Source organism: Enhydra lutris, unplaced genomic scaffold (assembly GCF_002288905.1).
Source record: "Enhydra lutris kenyoni isolate GAN:26980312 unplaced genomic scaffold, ASM228890v2 scaffoldscaffold31, whole genome shotgun sequence".
NCBI classification, from domain to species: Eukaryota; Metazoa; Chordata; class Mammalia; order Carnivora; family Mustelidae; genus Enhydra; species Enhydra lutris.
This window is the reverse complement of record NW_019154115.1, coordinates 21,412,218-21,433,053: the sequence shown is the minus strand read 5'-3', so window position 1 is coordinate 21,433,053 and position 20,836 is coordinate 21,412,218.

Sequence of the window (20,836 nt, the reverse complement as noted above, 5' to 3'; positions counted from 1 at the left end):
ATGGGGGGTGCTGTGTTTGTTTCCTGTGGCTGCCATAAGATCTTACCACAAATTTAGTGGCTTAAAACCAATTGAATTTACTCTGAGGTTGGCAGTCTAATATGGGTCAGTGGGGCTCCCGGAGGCTCCGGGGGAGAACCCGCTCCTTGACTCTACTAGCTCCTGAGACCCACCTTAATTTGCGGCTGCTTCTTCCATCCCCAAAGCCAGCAGCATAGAATCTCCTGTCCTCCCTGGCTCTGTTTCCATCCTTTCCATCTTTTCTCTCTATTGAGACTCCTGCTTCCTTCTATAAGGATCCCTGTGATTATACTGGGCCCATCCAGATAATCCAGGATCCTCTCTCCATCTCAAAATCTTGAATCACTTTGCAAAGACCCCTTTGCCATGTAAAGGGACATAGTCCCAGATTCTAGGGATTAAGACATTGACATCTTTTGGCAGGCTGTTATTCAGGGAAAAAGGGAGGAGGGGTGCGAGGAAGAGGTGGTAGCATTGTTTCAAAGCCTAGCCTCCCCTCCTTCATCTCTGGCATTCTGGAACTTTCTACATACAGTGGTACCTGAGTCTCACTGCAGGCCTCTTCTTCCAACCCCACCTAAAAGGTGACCTCCCTGTTCTTCAAGGGCTGTCACATGAGCATGTTTATTTCTTATTGTCTTCCGTCCCCCTGCCCCCATCCCCAGTGGGGAACAGGGACAACTTCTGGAAATCAAACTCTCGTGTTAGGAAATTAATGCTTGCAGCTAGGTCTTACTTCTTTGCCAGGCTGTCCACACCTGGAAACCAAGGGCCAAGACTTCAGCTCTTGTTCTGTACCCAAAATGTCTGGCGTGGCACCACCTGCCATCAGAGAGAAGAGGAAGGAAGGGAAACCGGAAGAGAGGGAGGGAGCTGCTTCTCTCAGCTCAGCAGGCCTCCTGCACAGATGCTCCCTCCCTCTTCCCTGAGTGCCTTTGCACCTGGGGCTCAGCTTGGCTTCTCACCCCCTTGGAGACCTAGAATTTTCTTTTCTTTTCTTTCCCTCTCTCTCTCTCTTTCTCTCTCTCTCTTTCTTTCTTCTTTTTTTAAATAAGGGCATTGAGCTGGGAGCCCAATGCGGGACTTGATCCTGAGACTGCAGGATCATGACCTGAGCAGAAGGCAGTTGCTTAACCAACTGAGCCATCCAGGCGCCCGACCCAGAGTTTTCTAGGAGCCACCTGGGAGCAAAGACTGTGGCAGGAGGATCATTTCCTACTTTCCATCCAGCCATCAGAGCCCTGTTTTCCCTCCAGCAGAATACTGGGGCCACAGCAAGAGCCACAGAGACACTTGGTATGAAGTTGAAACTCTTTTGGGGTTCTGCTGTGGGGCCCTCCGTGGAGAGTGAAGAGGGCAAGTGGTGGTTTCTGGCCCAGGGAAGGAGCGCAAATACTATGCCTTGTTCAGGAACTTCCTCTCAGAGGCAGGGGAATGGCCTGACCGGCCTCTAGGGGTCGCTACCAGTCTGACACACCCCTCGCTGCTGCATTCCCACCCCTCCAAACCTGCCTGGGCCTCCTCTGAAACCTCGGGACTTGAGACCTCCCTGTACAAATGGTCATGGAAATTTTTTTCCCCTCCTGATTTTAAAAATAGCACATATCTCTTATTATTTAAAGAAAAATGGACAATTTCAGAAAAACAAAGAAGCAGCAAAATCTTATACCCATAATCCAGATATCCGGAAGGAACCATGGTTAACATTTTAGCTGTTTCTTTCCAGTCTCCTTACTGGGCATATATATTTGCAATTCCTGTGAAAGGTTCTTTCTAGAGTCTTCAGGGGAGGTGGCTGTCTGGAGATTAACTTTCTCCCTCCAGGTGTCCCCAGTTGGGGGAGGCTGTTCATGCCTTGTCCCGCTTGGATGTCTTTCTCCCCTCTCCTCTCTTCCTGTCGCCCCTCGGGCTTCTCACCTCTTCCTACTCAGCCCCTCCTGGGAATGACACTATTGAAACAAACAAGGAACTCTTGAATCCACTCTCGAGCCTCCCACATTCCCATCCTCTGGCTCTGATTGACTGGCTTGTCTCTAGTGCCTCCATCTGTCCCTGCTCTAGAAGACAAGTAGGTCCCTGCAGGAGGCCTGTTCTGGAGCACAGGGATGGAGGGTACGGGGTGGAGGGGTTTTTTGCCCAAACCTTAGCTGCTTTGCCCAACGACGCATCTACAATATAAGGTATCTCACTACCCCAACACTACTTTCTTCCAGGAAAAAAAATCCCACAACCATACAAATAATATTTAACACACATGAGAAATTAATATTCTTCCTATTACTCTACTCATAACTCTATTTCCTGTGAGCAAACATGCTGACCTTATTAGCCCGAGAGAACATTTACCTCCTCTCTGTCAAGGTTAGATGACAAGATAGCCTTCATTAACTTGATAAAAAAAGCATATTGCTTTAATTGCTTGGAAAGGAAATTGGGGTGGTTATAAGGTGGTGGGGAGGGCTAGGGTGAAAAGCCTCTTTTCAGCCTATCGCACACATATTTTTAACATAGTTGAAATTATACAATTTTCTATCCTGCTTTCTTCACAATATGATAAACATTCTCCCAAGTTTTAAAAAATTCCCTAAAAACCCTATCTTATATAAGCACCATTTTAAATGATTGTGTAACATTCCATTGCAGAACACAGCCTGGGATTTTAGGGTTAGAAAGTCAACGTCCCAGGATTATTCTTGCTAAAGTAAATCCTTAAGAGCCCTAATAACTAGCTGGGGAATTGCTGGAGAGTTTCCAAAGAAATCACTAATAGGGAACAGCTTACGTTAAATTGGATATGTTGTTCTAGGATATCAAAGCTGTGTGCAGAAAGCATTGAGGCCAGACAGGCTGGAACCGTGTGAGCTGGGTCAAGAAATATATTCTAGGAGGAGCCAAGGTAAAAGTATTATAAAAGACCAAAAAACAAAAACCAGATACAAAAGGCACCCTACCTGGGTGATTGTGTCAGTAGCCATCAATCTGTCCCCAGGGAGCAGAAGCAATGACACAATGACATGTCATCTTGGACACAGGGAGGCAGCTGTATTCCTGAATGGGAATGAACAAGACTGCAGCCAGCAAATCCTAATTTGGAGCTCTGACCATCTCTGGGACTAGGTAGATTTTATTTTATTTTTCTCTGTGGATCCCTAGAGAAAGACAAAGTTCTCTGTTCCATTTGTGCAACGCTGGATACTCTAGAAGGCCTTTCTGAAGGTTGGTGGTGGTCTACATGACCTCCAGTAGGTGGCCCATCCACCCCCACGAAGACTTGGCAGGAAACGCTGGATTAGCAACAATTTTACAGAGCCTTTTGTGCCCACATGTTTTAATTTTGTAAATCCCATTTTCAGGTCTCATCATTAGGAAGATGTGGTTGGTAGGACAGGAATTGGGGGAGGACAAGGAACTCGGCTTCCGACTTCCTTAGGGTCTTCTCAGACATTTCCGGCAGACCTGAGTTTCGTCCAGGTATCTGCAGGGGACCTTCCAGGGAAGTGGCGGGCTGCTCACCGGCCCATTAGGACTCCTCCATGGCCTTCCCTGCCCCAGCAGATGCAGCCCAGAACTGGGCAGAAAAGCTATGGAAAAGGAAGTCGTGTTCTATCAGCTTCTGGCAGCCAGCCCTGAAATCATCCCTCTCTGCCTGAGCCATGTCCCCCGCCCCCACTCAAATGTCTCATCAGCTAGTAAGAACCATCCACACTAACTCCTAAGGCTGTATTAGATCCAGTTCTCTTCCTCCTCAACACCAGCTCCCTGATGTGGGAACCATCACCTCCCTGGTCTACCAGCCTCTGATCGTTCTGCTTCCAGTCTGTTCCACAGGCCAGGGCCAACGTGAAGACAAAACAGGTGAAGGAGGTGCCCCAGAACACTGGCTCTTCTGCAGAGGTACTCGTAGGAGGAAGTGGAGTTGGGGGCCCTGGGGTGTAGAGTCTCAAGGATAGCTTGCAAAGCATTCATCCAGAAGGTGGGGGAGCAACAGAGAAAGCCTTCATTTGCAACAGTGGGAAGCAGGTGTGCAGTTTGGGGGTATGGGTCCCACTAGACCAGGACTAAGTGTATTTGTAAGAAGCAGTCTGTCTCTGTGGCAACAGGGGAGGAGAAGGTTGGCACTGGGAAAAGCCTCACCGTTGGTGAAGAGCATTCAAGGCTAAGAGCCCTTATATTGACCCAAGTCGTCAGGAAAATTGAGCCCACCTGGTAGACAACCTTGGCGGCTCTCCTGCAGGAGGCCCAAGGGAAGGGGGGGAACACCTGCTTCCGTGATGAGTAATTTACACAAAGCAATGACAAGAAATAAAGGCAGAGGGGGGTGGGGAGAAGAAACACACAGCAGGTGAAGAAGACACACCAAGGAATGTTGTCATGGAGCAGATGAACAATCTAACCAGAAACTAAGAGAACAGAGTGAAGCAGTTGTCTCCATGAAGAAAGTACCGACATGAGAGATCACGAGAGAGGTCATGAAACAGTAGGAAGAAATGAATCCCGAGTCGGATTTTCAGAAAAAAGACAACCACCCAAACGTCATTCTTAAAGTCTAAAATCGGGAGGAGTAAAAGGGACAATAAATTCTGCTGAAAACTCAGCGAGAGACAGCAAGAGGAGGAGGGGAGGTCTGCAGATTACAGGGAAATAAAGGGTCAGCGGGGAAACTAGACCTGAAGGAGGAAGACTATCTGTTTGCAGGTGCATTAGATCCTTCTAAAAGGGCACCGAGGAAACTGATCATGTTCTTTGCCCCAAGGGAGGAGGGTAGAACTGGAAAGAAGAGTTTTCACTTTGCTGTCTTTTAAAATGTTGACTTGCGGGGCTCCTGGGTGGCTCAGTGGGTTGAGCCTCTGCCTTTGGCTCAGGTCATGATCTCAGGGTCGTGGAATAGAGCCCTGCTCAGCAGGGAGCCTTCTCCCCCCAACCTTCTGCCTGCCTCTCTGCCTACTTGTGATCTCTCTCTCCGTCAAATAAATAAATAAAAATCTTTTTAAAAAAGGTTGGGTGTGCCTGGTGGTGGGTATTAAGGAAGGCATGTATTGCATGGAGCACTGGGTGTGGTGCATAAACAATGAATTCTGGTACACTGAAAAGAAATTAAAAAATTTAAAAATAAATAAAATAAAATGTTGACTTGCATGAACATATTAGCTCTTCAAAAAGCATTCTAATTAGGCAATCCCCCAAGCCCCCAGCAGGCAGGCATATTCACCAATCTGATTATGGTATTTACTTTTTCTGCCTTAAAACCCTTGAATGGCTCTCCTTGACCGTAGGATAAAGGGTGCGTATCTCTAGATGGCTTAGTAATGGGGCAATTATAGAATTTATTGCCCCACAGGGCAGTTTTGAATTTGACGGGGAAGGCTACATGTGTAACCCGAGGCTAAGGTCACCAACCTATGTGGCAGTCATGACCTGACCTTTGCTGCCTAATCCCACCTCGCCCTTCATTGCTCCCAGCCCCGGGCGGGAGGGGGTATCCCTAAACCTAGCCATGCTCCAGACCTCTCCACACTGGCTGCCCTGTATTCTCCCTCCTTCCTCCCCCACCACTTTCTCCTCCCCATGCATCACCGCCTCTCCCCCCTGCCCCAACTTATTCTGCCTAACACCCTTTGGGTCTGAATGTATCTCTCAACACTTACACATTTTACCACTTCTAAAACGCACGTTTTCCCCTCTACCCGTGCACATCTGAAATTAGCATAGGTCTTACCATGCAGGGCACGTCCCAGTTTCATTGGCAGCATTTTTCCTGGAGGACAGTGAATTAATGGCACATCTTACAACAGAAAGTATCTTAGATTTGACGTCACATGTTATCACTCTGGACTATAACTGACTAGTTCCAGGGCTGGCTTCCCACTAACTGGGACATCTTTGAGGGCAGTCCTGTGGGTGATTTTCCCCTAAATTCCCCAGTGGCACTTACTGGGAAACAGTGGTGACACAGTAAATAAATTCAGCAGTGAGCCAGAAATTTTCAGGGAAAAAAAAATGGGTAGGTATAGGGGATTTTCTCTTAAAAGCTTTAGAAAGTTTTTTTTCTTCCCCCTGAACACTTCTGATTTTCTTGGGGTCTTCAGATCTTCAAATACCCAAACTTGATGATGGAATGAAGAAAATCAAATTCTATATAAAATACATCTTTACATTCTAACAGCAGGACTCCAGCTAGATCTATACAGGAAAGTGAAATAAAAGTGAAAATATGTATATTTCTTTTTTTTTTTTTCAGCGTTTCCACCTTATCCTTGCCTTGGTTCACAAGGTAGAAGTGACAAAGTGTAGAAGAACATATTCATTCATTCAACAAACATCCATTAGGGTCCCCATAATGATTTGCCTGTACTTTGTTGCAAACTGAAAACACCACAGCAAATAAGGCAAAGTCCCCTCTCCCCCCACCCCAAGCTTACAACTTAGTGATGGATGTGAAACAGTAACATACACGCAAATAAAAGTAGAACATGTCAGAAGTGATTATAATGATGATAATATGAGCGTACAGCATTTTGCTACATTTGGGGGTCCCCAAGCTTATCATAATGAGCGCCAGGAAGCTCATTAAAAACAGATTCGTTGGCCCATTGCCAGGCCCACTGATTTGTGATCTCCAGGGGAGAGACCTGGCAAAATTTTCTGGAGGAATGCTCCAGTTGCTTCTTGTGATCCCCGGATGCCTAGGCTGTAGCAGAGGTTTCGAACTTTGGCTATAGGATAGAATCACAGGGAGAGCTGAAGTGTATGACACCCAGGTCCCTCCCCTGAAGATTATGATTTAATCTATCTGGGTGAGTCCTGACTTTTGTATTTATTTGAAAGCTCACCTTGGGATGCTGGTGAGCTGCCAGGGTGGAGAACGGAGGACCACAGGGTCTCAGGGATGGTTGGAGATCAGAATCAGGAACTTGCTGCCCTCGGGCTGTCCACTGCCTGTGCCGCCCGGGAGGCAGGCATTAGGCTTCTCGACCCAGCTGCCCGCCTGTGTCCAAGGCTAAATGTCTTCACATCTATAGCCACCGAGCACAGGCTGCTCCCCACTAGTGATTTTTTGGAAAGTCCCCAGTATATCATTTCCATTAGTAACTTTGTTTTGAAATCCCAACTAGTCTTAAAGATAGAAAGAAAGAAAGAAAGAGAAAGAAAGAAAGAGAGAGAGGAAGGGAGGGAGGGAGGAAGGAAGGAAGGAAAGAAAGAAAGAAAGAAAGAAAGAAAGAAATTATTTCCTTTTTTTTTTAAAGATTTTATTTATTTATTTGAGAGAGAGAGAATGAAAGAGAGAGCATGAGAAGTGGGAGGGTCAGAGAGAGAAGCAGACTCCCTGCCAAGCAGGGAGCCCAACGTGGGACTCGATCCCAGGACTCCAGGATCATAACTTGAGCCAAAGGCAGTTGCCTAACCAACTGAGCTACCCAGGCGTCCCAATTATTTCCTTTTTTAGCTCAAAATTTCCCAAACCATTACATCCCTACACCAGGCCTCTGAGGGGAATTGAAGAGGGAGAGGAGAAGATCGGGGTGCCGGGACATCCAGGCAAGAGGCACCTCGCTATCCTCTTTTCCTGTGACTAGCCTCTGCAGTCACTCCCTCTCTGACACGAAATGCGAGCACAGATCCCACCTGGCCTTGGTTGGAGCTGGGTGATATCTGGAGCCTCAGGGACCCTGTAGGCGTTGCTCTGAGAACCGGAGGTGCCCGTAACTGGGGCAGCGGGTACTGTCTTTTGCACTTAGTAGGCAGTTCTGACTGTTCCTCCCTCCCTCCCCCTTCTGGTGTATTTCTTCTCGAGAACTGATTGTGTCGGGACTTCTTTATGTCATTGCTCAATGAGCTGGAAACGGCAGCCCCGCTGATTAGAAGGCTGGTTTGCAGGGAACAAGCTGGAGTGTTGACATTTGCAGAAAGCATTCTTGCTAAACTTTAAACACTTTGCAGAGCTAATCCTGCTGGCATTGCCTGTTAGTGATATTCCTGTGGCTCTGACGGGCACGCAGAGTTCCATCAGACACCCCGGGAAAGGGCAGGTTAATTGGTTTCCTTTAGGGTTATCGCCTGGTTAGGCGGACACCACGTCCATTTTCCCACGAAGGAAGTGAACTTGTATTGAACGTTACCTGTCTGGCACATAGGAGGAGCTCAGTCCAGGGTGACAAGCTGAATAATGTGAAGGAGTGATTAATTAATTGTGTGGGCCGGGACGAACTGTGCATATTTATTGGGCACTCTTTATTTTGCTATGAACAAATGGACGATTTCCGATATTGCTGCATTTGTGGGAGCACATAATGGCCACCTTCTCTCTGTGTTCTCCTATGGTCTTCCCTTGGGGCATGTCGGAGAGAGAAAGCTTTCCGGAGACTCTTCCTAGAAGGACACCAGTCCTGTTGGATCAGGACCCCACCCGGTGGTCTCATTTTACCTTATTACCTCCTTATTCCAAATAGAGCCAGAGGGTTAGGGCTGCAACATATGAATTGTGGGGGTGGGAGGGGTGGTGGTCTCGGGAGGGGAAGCATATGCGGGTCCCAGTGTGACCCTCCAGGGCAGTAAGTGAGTGAGAAACCCTGGAGACCCCATTTGCAGATGGGCGAAGAAGCCGGGGCAACGGGGAGATGGCCAGAGGCTGCTGGAAGAGTGGAAATACGGGCTGGCTGGGAAGGTGGAGTCTGAGTTAGGTAAGTGGACAGAGGGGCTGAGCCTGACAGGCTCTGGGAACTTCTCCAGAAAGGCCTGGAGGCCTGGAGGTGAGGGGGGAGGGAATGAGCCTCTGAGGAACTGGAAACTGGGCGGGGGGGGGGGGGGCGTGGTGCAGGGAATGGAGAGGAGGCAAGAAGGCAGAGAGAGGTGGTGGAGACTCCAATGGGTCTTGTGTCATTCACAGTTTTGTCCAGGGCCCACGCGAGTGTGCTGAAGGGAAAGGGCGAAACATGTCATTGTTGTGGAAATAATTTCATGGGAAAAGAAAATCAGGTCTTTGTACAGTGTCATTTGTGTGTTGCTTTTTCCTTTCAATTCCGGAGGTGGATATGGTGGCCTCCTTCCGTGGGCTTTGTAATGTTTCAGGCTTCTGTGGGTTTTTATGGGGCTCTGATGGTAAGCTCTTGAAGGCCAACAGGAGCTCTGGAAGGGTTTCTCTGGGAGACAGGGGGAGTAGAAAAGAGGCCAGCTTTCTCTTTGTTTCATCTCAGGGGTGCAGGGAAGAGGGTTCAGTGAGGCTGCTGGGATGGGGAGCCCAGCCTGCAAGGAGGTGGAGGAGGAATACAGGGGTTTGTCTGGCAAGCCCAGGTGCCCCACTCCCCTTCTCCTGCGGAGGCCTAGGCAGGTTGACGGGATGGGGGGTGGACAAGGGTGGTGACCCCGAGCCCAGATCCCAGGGCTGGAAGCTGGCTTCCTTGGCTTCCTTGTCTGCTGAAGCCACCACCTCCTAGGGCTGCAAATCATCTTGGGCCTCTCTGAGTCCCCTCCTCCCATCTCTGGTTTGTGCCCAAGGCCTGGACTGATTCTTCCCTAAGACTTTATGCAGAATCTTCATGGACTTCCTGAGCCTGGGGACACCGGGGCAGCCACTGTCCCCGTAGGGCAAGCAGAACAGATTACCCGGGGGAGCGAGAGTGCCCCACACCCCTCCCTGCTCCAGGCTCACCACTGCACCCCCTTTCCCCCTTCTCCGCTGATGTCCCTCAGCCACTTGACATGGCCTGCGCCCTGCCCTTCTGGGTGTAGACCCCCTCCCCACCCCTGCCTGCCCTCCGTACCTCAAAGCCCACAAGGGGAAAGGAGGGACCAAATCAGGTAGTTTCTGTCCTCTTCCTCCTCACCAGACCACCCCGAGCACCACGGCTGGCAGCCTTCACCCAGCGAGGGCAAGGGCACAGGGAGGCTACCTCCCCTTTCTGACCCAGGTGTCTGTAGTGAAGACCCACGAGCTGAGAAACGCCTCTCCCTCTTGTCTGCTTCCTTCCAAGTCCTCCGTCTCCCGCCTCTGTTTCTCTTCTCATGATTTTCCTTGTTCCATCACACAGGGAATACACAAGCTTGTTTTCATGGAAGATGCTGAAATAATACATGATGGAGATCACTTGGCAAAATGTCAATATCACAGCGTACCCCCATCCTCGTCGCCCCCCACCCCTGCCCCTTCCCCTTCTCTCCTCCCAGGCGGACTCACAGCCCGGGTTTGAGCTGCACCGTCTCAGCCCTGTTCCTCGGGGAAGTTCCTGCAATCACATAGATATGAATGCACACACCTGAGCTCACACAGACATGACTTCATTACATCTGTGTCTATGTGTACACGTACATATCATTTTTTTAAGATTTTATTTTTTTATTTGAGAAAGAAAGAGAGTGTGAGAGAGAGCACAAGTGGGGGACTGCGGAGAGGAAAAGGAAGAAGCAGACTCCCCACCGAGCAGAGAGCCTGATGCGGGGCTCGATCTCAGGACCCTCAGATCATGACCTGAGCCAAAGGCAGACGTTTAACCGGCTCAGCCACCCAGGCACCCCTGGTTGTTCTGTTTTTGTTGTTTGTTTTTTTAAATATAATTGGGATCATACCATAAGTGTACTGCAAATTGCTATTTTCATGTAAGGTGTCTGGGGGAGCTGTCAATCACAGAGCACCCCAGTCTACATGAGCCCTATCTCATTCCAGCAGCTGCCTGTTCCAATCTGCGGATTTCTCATGGTTTTTTAACCTCTCATTACCTCTCATTATTGACATTTCTGGCGTTTCTAATTTTGATTTTGCTATTACAAATAAGGAAATGACGACTACTTTATTAGTTATCTATTGCTGCCTAGCACATTACCCCAAAACTCGGTGGCTTAAAACCATAATAAATATTTATTATCTATCCCAGTTCTTGTCCGTCAGGAAGCTGGGAGAAGCTTGGCTGAGTGGCTTCTGGCTCAGGATTCTTCTCAAGGCTGCAGTCACTGGGTGTTGACTGGGGCTGGAGGGGACACTCACTCACAGGGTTGGCTAGTGAGTGTTGGCCATTGGTGGTGAGCCTCAGTTTCTCCCCATGTGGGCCTCTCCACAAGGCTGACTGGGTGTCCTCACTACATGGTGGCTGGATTTCCCCCGCAGGAGTTATTCAAGAGGGAACAAAGCAGAAGCAACGATGCCTCTTACAACCTAAGCTCACATGTCACAACTTGTCACTTGGGCCACATTCTGTTCCTCAGAAACAAGTCACTAAATCCAGCATTTTTGGAGGGAGGAGTGCAAAGGATTTGTGAACATATTTTAAAACCATCAGTACTGCCCTTATACATAATCTTTGCGTATCTATGTGAATTGTACCCTTAGAGAAGATTTCTGGAACTACAATTACAGGATCAAGTGGTGTATGCCCTTTTAATTTTGATCATTCCTGTTTGTGCCAGAAACTGTTTTATTGTCCCCTATTATCCATTGTCTTTCTCAGCTTCACCAGACCCCCTCTGTTTGAGCTGGCTTGGTTCGGGAACGTATTTCCCAGCATCCCTTGCAGCTACATGGAGCCGTGTCCCTAAGTGCTGGCCCATGACAGGGATAGTGTGGAGCTGGGTCATGCCCTTACAGGAACTGTTGGCCTACTTCCTTCCTTCCCTGTGAAGAGAGGGTCAGGGGATACATAGAAAGACCCCATCCCTGGACCACCTCATGGAGCCACCCTTCTTCCCAGGACTTCTTACCAGCTTAGATTTCTGTGTGAGAGAGAAATGGAGTTAGACATTTGGAGAGAGAAATGGAGTTAGACAATGGAGATGGGACATTCATGTCCCATCTCTGCCACTTGAGTCTGTTGACATGTCCATCCTGAGTGGCCGCCAGGAGCCACTGGCAATCCCGTGAGAAACTGTTGCATCCAGATCTCAACTTCAGAGTGCTGAGAGAGACAACAGGCCAGACTGGGCTGCGCAGCCCTCACCTGGAGAGCAGGGACAACTCCCAGGGCCACTGCCAAGACTGAATGAAGTTACATGTGTATTGGATTATGCCCATAGCTCCTGGACACCACGGAGCCTCAGGATGGGCCACTGGGATAATTAAGAAAGTCATAAAAGAAAGTCTCCAGAACCAACCCCCATTTCCTCTCTGGTGACTTCCATAGACTTTATTACCCATCTCCCTGGGGGGGGGGATCCCTGCTTGGGTAAAAGATCTTCTAAATTCTTTCTCACCAAATAAAATGGATTAGTGTCATTTTATGCCCTTCCGCTGTCACACGGACCCTTTAGTGGGGGACATACTGTGTTTGACTAGACCACGGGAACGAAAAGTCCAACTGTGAAATTTCAGGTACCAGCGAAGCTAAGTGGCGGCCCTTGGCCCACTTGGAGGTGCTTCACTGATGTTGTTGGAATCATAATTTTTAGAGAGTGGGCCCCTGACCTCCTCTCTGCTTCCCTCCTTGTGTCTTCTCCCCTCTCTTCTCTCTCTCCTGTGTCCTGTCTTCTCCTGGCCTCAACGGCCATCTGAGTCCCTGATGATTCAATGCGATTACGTTTCCACAGGCAGGTGTGTGTCTTGTTTAGTCACATTAAAAATAAATCACTTGGCTGCACACAGTCAATGCCTCAATCTGTTGCTCTCCTCTGCTTTCCAGGAATGGGTTGCTCCAAGCGCAAGTGACTGCTGGGGAAGGTGAGCAGGGAAGAACGAGGTGGGATGGACTGAGCCCTTGCGGCTCGCCCTCCGGCTTCCCGCCCAGTCAGACAGAGAATGGGCCATGCCCGTAGTTATGCCCATCATGCAGCATAGGCTGCGTTCTTGGGGCTGGTAACAGTGAGCTGAGGGTGAAACCAGGTTTGGGGAGGAGAGGCAGGCTCAAGTTCCCTGACACCTGCTTTGTGGAAGGCCCTGGGCTCTCTTTCATGTCTGTTCCCTTCTACGGGGGGATGGGGATCCTGGTCGTGGGACCCTGGGTAATTCTACCTTTCGGGGCCTTGTTTGTTCAGACTAGAAACATTACCTCATTTTCTAGTCATTCCTTTGGCTATGATGGAAGGGCCTGGGGGTTAGACAGACCTAGTTCACCATTGTGGGCAGATTGCTTAGCCTGTTTCTTCATCTCTAAAATGCAACGGAAATCAGGATCGAATGAGATAATGTATTTAAGACACCTTATAAATAGGCAGCTAAAAAAGGATGGTGTTTAATCTCTCCTTCATAACACACATACATACTTCAGCATCTTAGAGAGCTGATTAATTTTACAGGGTGGGGTGGCAGTGTTTCAGTGTGTGTGTGTATGTGTATGTGTGTGTGTGTTGATGAAAACAATGTGGAGGATGAAGAACTGAGTCTTTGTGGAAATCCTGGAACTTCAGAAAACCAGACCCCCGCCCCTGTAAAATACTCCTGGACATTCAGTCAGGGGGTGGTGGGTATCAGAGATGTCCCCCAGTGAACTGGTCCTCCCTATGGTCTCACTCTGGGTGACCTCCTTCCACAGCTGATCTGGGCTGGTCTGTGATTTGTTTTAACCCATAAAATGTGGTGGGCTCTGAGACAGTTCTGGGCCTACGCCTTAAGAAGCCCTAGAAACTAACAGTTTTGTGCTTTGGTGGGATCTTGAGCCAATATGGAAGAAATTTGTCCTCTCTGTGCTGGAGACAGCAGAGAGAGAGAACACGTGGAAAAGAAGAAACCCTTAGAATGTATGGAGACGAGAGAGAAAGAGAGAGAGGGAGGGAGGGAGGGAGAGAGAGAGAGAGAGAGAAAGAAGGGCAACCATCCCTGTGTCTCCGAGCCCAGCCTTCCAGCCACCCCTGTGAGGCTCCAGCCATGTGAGTGACCCATCCGGGATGCTCCAGCCCAGGCCAGCCCCAGGTCGGTCATTTCACCCCACCCTGACCTGGGTTCCCTCCTCCTTTGGCCATCACAACACTTCATGAGGCTCTTCGCTGTCATCTGCTTCATTGTCCTTGTCACCTGGCACCTTGTCACCTGGCACTGCACCTGGCACAAGGCAGCCATTCAACAAACGCTTCTGACGTGAATGAATGAATGAATGAATGAATGAGTGATTTTCAAATGGCGGACTAGTAGGCCTCAGCTGATTCCACAGGGTTTTGTTGGGGGAAGTAAGGCACGAGGAAGGGGCTTTCCTTCCTGGGACATTAGCCTCAGTCCAGCCCAGGTAAGGGGAGCCAGGTTCTTTCTGAGACCCTCTACCTCCCTAAAGCCCACTTCATCTCCCTTCTCCCCTGGGGGCAGGGGGGCGGGCTATTGGAAACTGGCCTTCTTGTCCTTAACTCTGAATTGAAAACCCTGGGAGAATTTTGCTGTTTTCCTCTTCTGGAGAAGAGGAGCACAGAGCCAAGGAGCAGAGGCTGCAAAGCGTGGCTCAGATTTGATAAACAGGCAGGAGATTTCAGAAGCAATCAGGGGAGCAAAGAACATACATTATTCCCGGAATCCACAATGCAGCACTAACGAGCTGGAGGAACTATGATTTGATCTCGTCCTGCCTCCTACAGCCCAGGACCAGCAGGTTTGGGACAGGAAGCAGGGAGGGGCACCGCAGCTGTGTCCACACGGCCTGGACAGGGCTTCCCCTGGGATGTGAGGGGACAGAGGTGGGGTAGGGCAGTGGTGTTTGCTGCCCCCCCCTCCCGGGAGCATTGTGGTCCTCTGTGGGATGGGAGGGTGTTTATTAGGCCTCCATACGGCTGGTCATGAAGGACCTAAAGACAAGGGACAACAGGTGTCTCCTGATGGCAGGGAGAACCTGGAAGGGGGTCCCCAGCAGAGCCCAACCATGCTGGCACCCTGATCTTGGACCCCCAGCCTCCAGAACTGTGAGCAAAAAATTGTGTCATTTATAAACCATCCAATCTACACTATCTTGTCATAGCTGCCCAACAGACTAAGCCAGAAATAACCAACAAGTATTGAAACATAACCACATGCTAAGCATGGTTTTAAGCACCTCGCTCACATTAACTCCTTGAATCCTTGCCATCGTCATATCTAATAGGTACCATTATTATTTTGTCCCCATTCTATAGATGAGGACACTGAGAGCAGAGACCCTGACCCTTCTGACCATGGTTGAACTCCAGCACCCAGAACGGTAGGAATTCAACAAACGCGTCTGCTTCATGGCACCAAAATACACTCTGATGTGGAGCCTGGGGGCCAGCAGCCTCCCTGGAGACACAGACTGAGACTCTCATACCCCCCACCCCCGCCCTCCTTCCTTCCACGCTTATTTTCCAAGGCCAGCAAAGTGCTGCATTTTCGTATAGAGAGAAATCAGATTTAGGTTTTGCCCCCAAGTAGATCATAATGACAGTTTAATATGCAGAGATAACCTATGGGTAAAAATCATGGCAAAATAATAAGAATTACAAAGAGAAGCAAACAATGGGCTGTAATAATTTTCTCATTCATTCATTCATTCCCTCAAGGAGCATTCATCAGGCCTAGCCCTGGGATGCAGGGATAAGAGGGACGTAGGCCCTCCCGCTTCTGGTGGGAGGAGGCAGTGGCTGCCCCCTCCAGGGTAGCAAAGACCTGGGTGGAGCCACCAAGGAGAGCAGGCCCCAGGCCAGAGTCTTGTCCCCATCCCCCAACTCTCCCCTCTGCCCTGTGGGTACTTTCTCCAGAGCTGCCTCCAGAGTGCAGCCTGCGGGGCTCTGGTCTCTGCTGAGAAAAGAGCTGCCAGTGGACCTTGTCCTGGGTCTTATGGTTGGCTGACCCCTTTCAGTGTCCCTCTGGCCTCCCTTTCTCCCCCTGTGATGGCTGGCAGAGGGCCCCAGGCTCCTGGTCTGGGTGCACGCTCAGGCACCTGCTCCCTCATACAGATCCTGCCACAGACAGCAAGGCCGCTCCTCCCACTGGCCTGCGTGGCTCTGTGGGGTGATTGATGGGGCTGCTCCTGTTCTGGGTCCCCAAGAGCGCCTTTGAATAATAACTTGGCAAAATTACCCTCTTTTTTTTTTTTTTTTTGCTCATCCTATTTCTGATTCATTTGCTCTTTCTAAGTCATTCGTCTCTTTTGAGTTACAGAAAGAAAAGAGGAAGAAGAGGAGGGAGGGGTCACAGGTGCAGAGGACCACGAGCCCCACCTTCCTGTCTCATGGAGGGGCTGGACACATGGGCCTGTCTGCCTCTAGGACGTCGCTATTGCACCTGACCTCCGCCCACAGGAGGAGAGCCAGCATGGCAGGTAGGGGAGGTGGGGGAGGCTGGCTCTACTCACGGGAGAGATCCTGCCTGCCTGCAAGGATGTCAGGGATTTCCCAGCCTCAAGGGGGAGCGGGAACAAGGGCAGGGAAAGGAAGGAGAGATGGGGGCACGAGGGGGTCCTGTCAGCTTACCAACACCTTCGCTGATCACCTGCTACATACCAGGTGCCAAAAGACAGACAGACAGACTCTGTTCCTGCCCTCGAAGGGGTCGCCAGGCTAGTAAATAGGTAAGTACCTACAGAAGATGCCCGAGCAGAAGTAGGTCCCAAGCCATCATACAGAGGAGGCTGTTCTTTCTGTGACGAGAGGAACCAGGCAAGGCTGGCTTCACAGATGGGCTGTGAGGAAATGTTCTGGAACTTCAGTCTGAAGGTGGGGAAGGGTGCTCTGCATGTCTACAGAGGCCAAGGTGTGAAGGTGGTCTGTCTGGAAGGAGTTCTGCTACATGGTATTTTCAGAGCGCAGAGAGGGAGATGGCCATTGGCAAGACACAAGAGGTCGGGAAGAGCCAATGATAACAGGGCTGCAGATCTTAACCGAGTGCCTAGCTTATGGGAGAGGCCCGTGTGCCTGTTACAGGGCTTGGATTACCGCAAAAGGACAGTTATCCAACAGGAAGATTTGTGATTAGATCTACAACAGTTGGGGGGGGGGGGTTGGAGTGGCTGGGAGAGGCTGGAGGCAGGGAAACCAGCCAGGAGGCTGCTTCAAGAATCCAGGCAAAAGGCTGTCGGAGGACTGAACCTGGGCAGCGCCAGCAGGGGAGGGAATGGATGTGAGAAACCTGTAGAATGTCCTGTGGACTGGGCTTGGTGATTGGCTGGGGGTGAAGGATGGGGGACATAGACATACCTAGCAGTGCCACCAGCTGAAACAGGAACCATAGCCACAGAAACATTCATGACACACGGCCAAGCGCCTGCCAGGTGATAGCGTTTTTCCAGTCCCAGAGACACAGAGACGAATCATTCATGTCTCCTGAACGCTCTTCAGGGCATTTAAAGACAAGCTTAATTTATATACAAAACTCGTATCCCTCCACATTTGCGTGCATCTCAGAACTTCTTTAGCAAAAAATGTACCCTTTTCTCGCCTGCCACACAGAAACTCACTACGTATTTTTCTTTATTTTGTTTTCTCCAGCAGGCTACACTCACCCAAGTGGGATGATTCAAGATGACCCCATTGGTCCGTGGGCGGGAGCAGGGAGCCCACTTGGGGCCGATTCCACAGGGCTCGGGTTGGGAAGCTGGAAGCTGCAGAGTCAAGTCTCCTTCCAGCCATCTCCACCAGTCAGCTTGAGTATTTTTCCCCCTGGGATGGATTTCCCCGTAAAATAAATGTCTTGTCTGAATTAATCTTATTTTTAAAAGGAGAGAGTCATCATATTGTAAAGACAGATCATAAAAAGATGCATCAATCTGTCAGAAGGCTGGTTACGACGAGTGTTTGTTTAGCAGAAACAGTGCCCCCCTCCCCCTGACTCCCTGACCCCCCAGCCTCCCAGCTCCCAGCACACCAGTCCCCAGCATCTGGACTGTGAGGCTGGGCTGTTGCTGTGCCCAGCCCCGTGCAGTCAGCTTCTCCTGCGTGCCTGGGGCCCCTGCAGTCTGTGCGGACCAGCTTTATTCCTTAGACCAGCTGGGGCCCACCGGCTGGCACACTGAATCCCTGCACGCAGCTACCTCCCTTTTCAGCAGAGGCCCAGCAGCGCCTCCAGCTGGAGAGGCCAGTCCCACTGCCCAGCCGCGTCCCAGACACTTTCATTTGGGAGCTCCTCAGTATCCAGGATCTTAATGGTACTTCAAATCTCTCTATTTTGTTTATTCTTGAAAAAACAAACAAACACAAAACTATATAGGCCTTCACCTAAGGACATAGATTAGGAGGGAAAAGAATCACACAAGCAATTCCTGAAGAGCTGGGGGTAAAATTCCTATACCATAAGGTGAAACATTACAAGGAAATACATGAATGCGCAAAATAAAAGAGGAACATGTGAAAGTCCTCCTTTACCTTCTCCACTGTTGACCACTGGGAATATTTGGTGTGTTTCCTGCCTTCCAATGCATTTCTACCAATTTTCCCTTGCTCTATATACACGTGTCGTTTATTTTGGGTTATGTGAGGTTTTTTTCTTTTTCCTTTTACTTAATATCCTTTTTAAAAAAAACTATAAAATCTACAGCCATTTGTCATTAAAAACTTCAAACTTTACAGAGGGGTAGAAGATAAAAAGGAAAAAAAAAAACCCACAAAAACAAACCTCAAACAATACCCTTTCCCTGTCCCTCCATTCCCACTCCCCAAAGCAAACAGATGAGAAACATATATTTTTTGCGTATTTCTTAAGAAAGGATTATGCATATACCAGCACTTAAAAATATTCATCCTTCAGGGACGCCTGGGTGGCTCAGTTGGTTGGACGACTGCCTTGGGCTCAGGTCATGATCCCGGAGTCCCGGAATCGAGTCCCGCATCGGGCTCCCAGCTCCATGGGAAGTCTGCTTCTCCCTCTGACCTTCTCCTTGCTCATGCTCTCTCTCACTGTCTCTCTCTCAAATAAATAAATAAAATCTTTAAAAAAAAATATTCATCCTTCATCTGTTCATCCTGCAGGTGAGGAAGCGACAGCTCAGAGAGGTTCCAGGGCAGATGCAAGGTCACACGCTGACTGGGACAGAGGCAAACTTGGCAGCCAGTGCCCTGATTTCAGAGAGCAAAGGTCCTTTCTCCACACATCTCCAAGGTGTTCGCCCACCGCCAGTCTTGTCTCTAATCCCTCCCTAATCTTGACTCTGCCCCGCTGTGACACCTCGCACCATTGCCACTGGTTGTCACCCTCCCCTCCCGAGAACGCTCGTGGGCTCTTGGCGTGTTGTTGGTCTGGGTGGGCCTGACTCAGGGCTACAGGAGCACCTGCTGTCTCTGTCAGAGCTGTCCTCAGAGCAGAGCAGCCTCATGGAGCCTGGCCAAGGGATTCCTTCAGTGGGCTCGAGTTCACGCCTTGGTTTCCCAGATTAAAATGACGGCTAGGTGCAGAAGACCTTTCCTTCCCAAGGATCATTCCAGTTAAGTAGGATCTGTGCCTTGTGGGAGTCGACATGCGGGGTAGGCCTTCTGCCGCTCCCTCTGTGCTAGATTCTGGGGCTGCAGGCCTGGCTGTGGGGAGCTGACAGTGCGGGGAGCTCGCACTCACCTAATGCACCTTTTATCTGTAGTTAGCCTGTGTTCCTTCTGTTCCTTTTCTGTGTGCCCTCCTTAGCCCTCTTAGACCCACAAATGTCTAAGGAGGAAAGTCAGTCAGCCATACAGATGCGTTTGTTTCTTGTTGATGGTGGGAGGGCCCCCATCTGGACATCCAGGCAATATCCAGATGGACAGACCCCACATTTGATCCTGCACCTCCAATGATAGGAGGTGGCAGAGCCCCAGGGCAGAGCCTGGACCTATGCTCAGCCAGGCCTATGCTGACCTTATAGATGGAAACTTGGGAAGCCGCAGAACGTGGACAGTGGGTCCAGGGAGGGAGGGATGGGGGGAGTGCATGGTAGGGAGAGGGTCTGTATGAGCATCTGTGAGGGGCTGTTAGGGAACGGCAGCTAGAGGACTCTGATCTTGAAAACGAATACTCTTGACTTCACAGATCCACCCACCTCTGGGCCTCGAGGTGTTGCCTAGAGCCAGGGCTTCAGGATGGGGCAGAGTCTGCTCTGGCAGGTCTTAGGTTCACTGCTGCTCAGGAACCGGTCTCCCTCCCAGCAAGCAAAACCTCCAAGATCTCTGATTCCGCAGCGCCCTCCAGTGGCTACCTGGAGTATGTCTGGTGAGAAAGCCTTAGGACTCGTGTGATCCTAAGTCAAACATGTGGACCCTTAATGGATTTTAGAATCTGTATTCAAGTTCCTCTATCTGCTCCCACTGTCTGCATGATACAAAATTCTAGGTGAACAGAGAGAAGGAGACAGACAGAGAGACAGAGAAGTCCTATGCTAAACGGACTCCGCTCTGCCAACTTTCCAAATGACTTTGGCGCATTCCCAATGCATACCCCAGCCCTAAGTCAGGACACCCTCTTAGTTAACTTCTCCACTGCAGGGAGTGACAAAACATGCTCTAAAATGCATCAGAAAAACAAGGGGCACTGAAGGATAGAGAGAGGGATAGATGGAAAATATGCAGAAAAGCAAATATAGCAAAACGCTAACAGAGGAATCCAGCAACTGGGTAACCGTCCACTGTACAATTCTTTTAGTTATCTTTATGTTTGAAAATTTTCATAAGAAAATGTCAGGATAAAATCCTGAATGATTGTGGTGATTAAGCAGGTGTGGGACCACTGTTGTAGGGGAAGCCTCCCTCAGAGGAATTTTGGAGGGGCAGTGGCCTGGGAAGCCCCCTCTGGCCTGGGAAGCCCCTCTGCACTTCCTTCTGGAGCCGCTGGCCTCTGGCCTGGTCAGTTTCTCAGCAATCCCAAATGCACCACACTTTTCCCGGGGTCTTGAAGGAAGTCCATCTGCCCCGGGCGCTCCTGCTCTGGGGGTGGAGTGGGACAAGGTGGGTCCTCTGAGGCTGGTCTCTGTGGGGCATGGGAGCAATATGGTCAAGCTGGTTGGCAGTGTGA